Source organism: Triticum urartu, unplaced genomic scaffold (genome assembly GCF_056163025.1).
Source record: "Triticum urartu cultivar PI428250 unplaced genomic scaffold, HENAU_Tu73 scaffold2, whole genome shotgun sequence".
Taxonomy (NCBI): domain Eukaryota; kingdom Viridiplantae; phylum Streptophyta; class Magnoliopsida; order Poales; family Poaceae; genus Triticum; species Triticum urartu.
Window position 1 is genome coordinate 7075578 of NW_028260368.1, and position 6000 is coordinate 7081577.

The window sequence follows — 6000 nt, forward strand, 5'->3', positions numbered from 1 at the left end:
TGGTCTTTCATAATAAAGAGATAGACGGAACTGGTATGAAACGACTTATTAGCAGATTAATAGATCATTTTGGAATGGGATATACATCCCATATACTGGATCAACTAAAGACTCTGGGCTTCCATCAAGCCACTACTACATCGATTTCGTTAGGAATCGAGGATCTTTTAACAATACCCTCTAAGGGATGGTTAGTCCAAGACGCGGAACAACAGAGTTTTCTTTTGGAGAAACACTATTATTATGGGGCTGTACACGCGGTAGAAAAATTACGCCAATCTGTTGAGATATGGTATGCGACAAGTGAATATTTGAAACAAGAAATGAATTCAAATTTTCGGATAACGGATCCTTCTAATCCAGTCTATCTAATGTCTTTTTCAGGAGCCAGAGGAAATGCATCTCAAGTACACCAATTAGTAGGTATGAGAGGATTAATGTCGGACCCTCAAGGACAAATGATTGATTTACCTATTCAAAGCAATTTACGCGAGGGACTTTCTTTGACAGAATATATAATTTCCTGCTATGGAGCCCGCAAAGGGGTTGTAGATACTGCTGTGCGAACAGCAGATGCTGGATATCTTACACGTAGACTTGTTGAAGTAGTTCAACATATTATTGTGCGTAGAAGAGATTGTGGTACTATCCGAGGTATTTCTGTAAGTCCTCAAAATGGGATGACGGAAAAACTTTTTGTCCAAACACTAATTGGTCGTGTATTAGCAGACGATATATATATCGGTTCACGATGCATTGCCGCGCGAAATCAAGATATTGGAATTGGATTAGTCAATCGATTCATAACTGCCTTTCGAGCACAACCATTTCGAGCACAACCAATATATATTAGAACCCCCTTTACTTGCCGAAGCACTTCTTGGATCTGTCAATTATGCTATGGCCGGAGTCCTACTCATAGTGATCTGGTCGAATTGGGAGAAGCCGTAGGTATTATTGCAGGTCAATCAATTGGGGAGCCAGGGACTCAACTAACATTAAGAACTTTTCATACTGGCGGAGTATTCACAGGGGGTACTGCCGACCTTGTACGATCCCCTTCGAATGGAAAAATAAAATTCAATGAGAATTTGGTTCACCCCACACGTACCCGTCATGGGCAGCCTGCTTTTCTATGTTATATAGACTTGCATGTAACTATTCAGAGTCAAGATATTCTATATAGTGTGAATATTCCCTCAAAAAGCTTGATTCTAGTGCAAAATGATCAATATGTAAAATCCGAACAAGTAATTGCGGAGATTCGTGCCGGAACGTCCACTTTACATTTTAAAGAAAGGGTACAAAAGCATATTTATTCTGAATCAGACGGCGAAATGCACTGGAGTACTGATGTTTACCATGCGCCCGAATATCAATATGGTAATCTTCGCCGATTACCAAAAACAAGCCATTTATGGATATTGTCAGTAAGTATGTGCAGATCCAGTATAGCGTCTTTTTCACTCCACAAGGATCAAGATCAAATGAATACTTATGGTAAAAAAGATAGGGAAATTCTTGATTATTCAACGTCGGATCGAATCATGTCCAATGGCCATTGGAATTTTATCTATCCTTCTATTTTTCAAGATAATTCAGATTTGTTGGCGAAAAAGCGAAGAAATAGGTTCGTCATTCCATTACAATATCATCAAGAACAAGAGAAAGAACTAATATCCTGTTTTGGGATTTCGATTGAAATCCCCCTTATGGGTGTTTTACGTAGAAATACTATTTTTGCTTATTTTGACGATCCCCGATACAGAAAAGATAAAAAGGGTTCAGGAATTGTTAAATTTAGATATAGGACCCTAGAAGAAGAATATAGGACTCGAGCGGAAGACTCAGAAGAGGAATATGAGACCCTAGAAGACGAATACAGGACCCGAGAGGACGAATATGAATATGAAACCCTAGAAGAATCTAAATATGGAATCCTAGAAGACGAATACGAATATGAAACCCTAGAAGACGAATATGGGAGCCCAGAAAACGAATATGGGAACCCAGAGAACGAATATAGGACTTTAGAGAAAGACTCAGAAGAGGAATATGGGAGCCCAGAGAGCAAATATAGGACCCAAGAGGACGAATATGGAACTCTAGAGGAAGACTCAGAAGACGAATATGGCAGCCCCGGGGAAAGCGCAGAGGAAAAATATGGTACTTTAGAGGAAGACTCAGAAGAAGATTCAGAGGACGAATACGAGAGCCCAGAGGAAGATTCCATCTTAAAAAAAGAGGGTTTGATTGAGCATCGAGGAACAAAAGAATTTAGTCTAAAATACCAAAAAGAAGTAGATCGGTTTTTTTTCATTCTTCAAGAACTTCATATCTTGCCGAGATCTTCATCCCTAAAGATACTTGACAATAGTATTATTGGAGTGAATACACAACTCACAAAAAATACAAGAAGTCGACTAGGCGGACTGGTCCGAGTGAAGAGAAAAAAAAGCCATACGGAACTCAAAATATTTTCCGGAGATATTCATTTTCCTGAAGAGGCGGATAAGATATTAGGTGGCTGTTTGATACCGCCAGAAAGACAAAAAAAAGATTCTAAGGAATCAAAAAAAAGGAAAAATTGGGTCTATGTTCAACGGAAAAAAATTCTCAAGAGCAAGGAAAAGTATTTTGTTTCCGTTCGCCCTACAGTGGCATATGAAATGGACGAAGGAAGAAATTTAGCAACACTTTTCCCGCAGGATCTCTTGCAAGAAGAAAATAATCTCCAAATTCGACTTGTCAATTTTATTTCTCATGAAAATAGCAAGTTAACTCAAAGAATTTATCACACAAATAGTCAATTTGTTAGAACTTGCTTAGTAGTGAATTGGGAACAAGAAGAAAAAGAAAAGGCTGGTGCTTCCCTTGTTGAGGTAAGAGCAAATGATCTTATTCGCGATTTCCTAAGAATTGAGTTAGTCAAGTCCACTATTTCGTATACACGAAAAAGGTATGGTAGGACAAGTGCAGGACCGATTCCCCATAATAGGTTAGATCGCGCCAATATCAATTCTTTTTATTCCAAGGCGAAGATTGAATCACTTAGCCAACATCCAGAAGCTATTGGCACTTTGTTGAATCGAAATAAAGAATACCACTCTTTGATGATTTTGTCGGCATCCAACTGTTCTCGAATTGGTTTATTCAAGAATTCAAAACATCCCAATGCGATAAAAGAATGGAATCCTAGAATTCCTATTCGAGAAATTTTTGGGCCCTTAGGCGCTATTGTAGCTAGTATATCGCATTTTTCTTCATCTTACTATTTACTAACGCATAATAAAATCCTGTTAAAAAAATATTTGTTCGTTGACAATTTAAAACAAACCTTCCAAGTACTTCAAGAACTTAAATACTCTTTAATAGATGAAAATAAAAGGATTTCTAATTTCGATAGTAACATAATGTTGGATCCATTCCTTTTGAATTGTCACTTTGTCCATCATGATTCTTGGGAAGAGACATTGGCAATAATTCACCTTGGACAATTTATTTGTGAAAATGTATGTCTATTTAAATCGCACATAAAAAAATCCGGTCAAATTTTCATTGTAAATATGAATTCCTTTGTTATAAGAGCAGCTAAACCTTATTTGGCCACTACAGGAGCAACTGTTAATGGTCATTATGGAGAAATCCTTTACAAGGGAGATAGGTTAGTTACGTTTATATATGAAAAATCGAGATCTAGTGACATAACGCAAGGTCTTCCAAAAGTGGAACAAATCTTTGAAGCGCGTTCAATTGATTCATTATCCCCGAATCTCGAAAGGAGAATTGAGGATTGGAATGAGCGTATACCAAGAATTCTTGGGGTCCCTTGGGGATTCTTGATTGGAGCTGAGCTAACCATAGCCCAAAGTCGTATCTCTTTGGTTAATAAAATCCAAAAGGTTTATCGATCCCAAGGGGTACAGATCCATAATAGACATATAGAGATTATTATACGCCAAGTAACATCAAAAGTGCGGGTTTCCGAAGATGGAATGTCTAATGTTTTTTCGCCTGGGGAATTAATCGGACTATTGCGAGCGGAACGAGCAGGACGAGCTTTGGATGAATCGATCTATTATCGGGCAATCTTATTGGGAATAACAAGGGCTTCCCTGAATACCCAAAGTTTCATATCTGAAGCAAGTTTTCAAGAAACTGCTCGAGTTTTAGCAAAAGCTGCCCTACGAGGTCGCATTGATTGGTTGAAAGGCTTGAAAGAAAACGTAGTTCTGGGGGGGATTATACCTGTTGGTACCGGATTCCAAAAATTTGTGCATCGTTCCCCACAAGACAAGAACCTTTATTTCGAAATAAAAAAAAAAAATCTATTCGCGTCGGAAATGAGAGATTTTTTGTTTCTCCATACAGAATTAGTTTCTTCAGATTCTGACGTAACAAACAATTTTTATGAGACATAAGAACCCCCATAAAAATATTTTTTACTTTACTAGACTTTTGAACTTAGAACACTAACAGGTCAAATTTTAGATTTTTAAGATTTTTATTTTAATAAGTAAAACAAGTCAGTTAATTCATTAAGGTGGTTATGTTTATACCATGTATCAATGGCCAACTCTTATCTTAGTACAAGGTTCTCTCGGAACAATTATTATTTATTTCAAGCTATTTCGGATCTTTCTTAATCTTCAAAAAGAACTAAATTCCGTAATGGAATGGTAGGATTAAAAAAAAGGAAGTGTGGAAAAAATGACAAGAAGATATTGGAACATTAATTTGAAAGAGATGATAGAAGCAGGAGTTCATTTTGGTCATGGTATTAAGAAATGGAATCCTAAAATGGCCCCTTACATTTCGGCAAAGCGTAAAGGTACTCATATTATAAATCTCGCTAGAACGGCTCGTTTTTTATCAGAAGCTTGTGATTTAGTTTTTGATGCAGCAAGTCAGGGAAAAAGTTTCTTAATTGTTGGTACCAAAAAAAGAGCAACAGATTTAGTAGCATCAGCTGCAATAAGGGCTCGTTGTCATTATGTTAATAAAAAGTGGTTCAGTGGTATGTTAACGAATTGGTCGATTACGAAAACTAGACTTTCTCAATTTAGAGACTTAAGAGCAGAAGAAAAAATGGGAAAATTCCACCATCTCCCAAAAAGAGATGTGGCAATCTTGAAGAGAAAATTATCTACTTTGCAAAGGTATCTCGGCGGGATCAAATATATGACGAGATTGCCAGACATTGTGATCGTCCTTGATCAGCAAAAAGAGTATATAGCTCTTCGGGAATGTGCCATTTTGGGGATTCCTACTATTTCTTTAGTCGATACAAATTGTGACCCGGATCTCGCGAATATATCGATTCCAGCCAACGATGACACTATGACTTCAATTCGATTGATTCTTAACAAATTAGTATTTTCAATTTGTGAGGGCCGTTCTCTCTATATAAGAAATCGTTGATTAAGAATATATAGTGAATTCTTGGGCAACTGCGTAAATTTATGGAATCACTTACTTTACTATATCTTTTTTTTTGCATAGAATTTTTTTTGCATAGAAAAAAGAAGGGGAATATTGATATATATTAGAGGGTATTGATATATATTATGATCTGATGTGCTTTCTTGGTATCCTAAATATAAGATTAATACTTCAAGTTGCTGAGTTGAGAAAGAGATGGTTGAATCAAAAGAATTCCTTTTTTGAAGTTCAATTTTTATCAGAGGACAATATGAATATTATACCTTGTTCCATTAAAACACTCAAGGGGTTATACGATATATCGGGTGTAGAAGTAGGCCAACACTTCTATTGGCAAATAGGAGGTTTCCAAATTCATGCCCAAGTACTCATCACTTCTTGGGTCGTAATTACTATCTTGCTAGGTTCAGTTGTCATAGCTGTTCGGAATCCACAAACCATCCCGACCGACGGTCAGAATTTTTTTGAATATGTCCTTGAGTTTATTCGAGACTTGAGCAAAACTCAGATTGGAGAAGAATATGGTCCCTGGGTTCCCTTTATTGGAACTATGTTCCT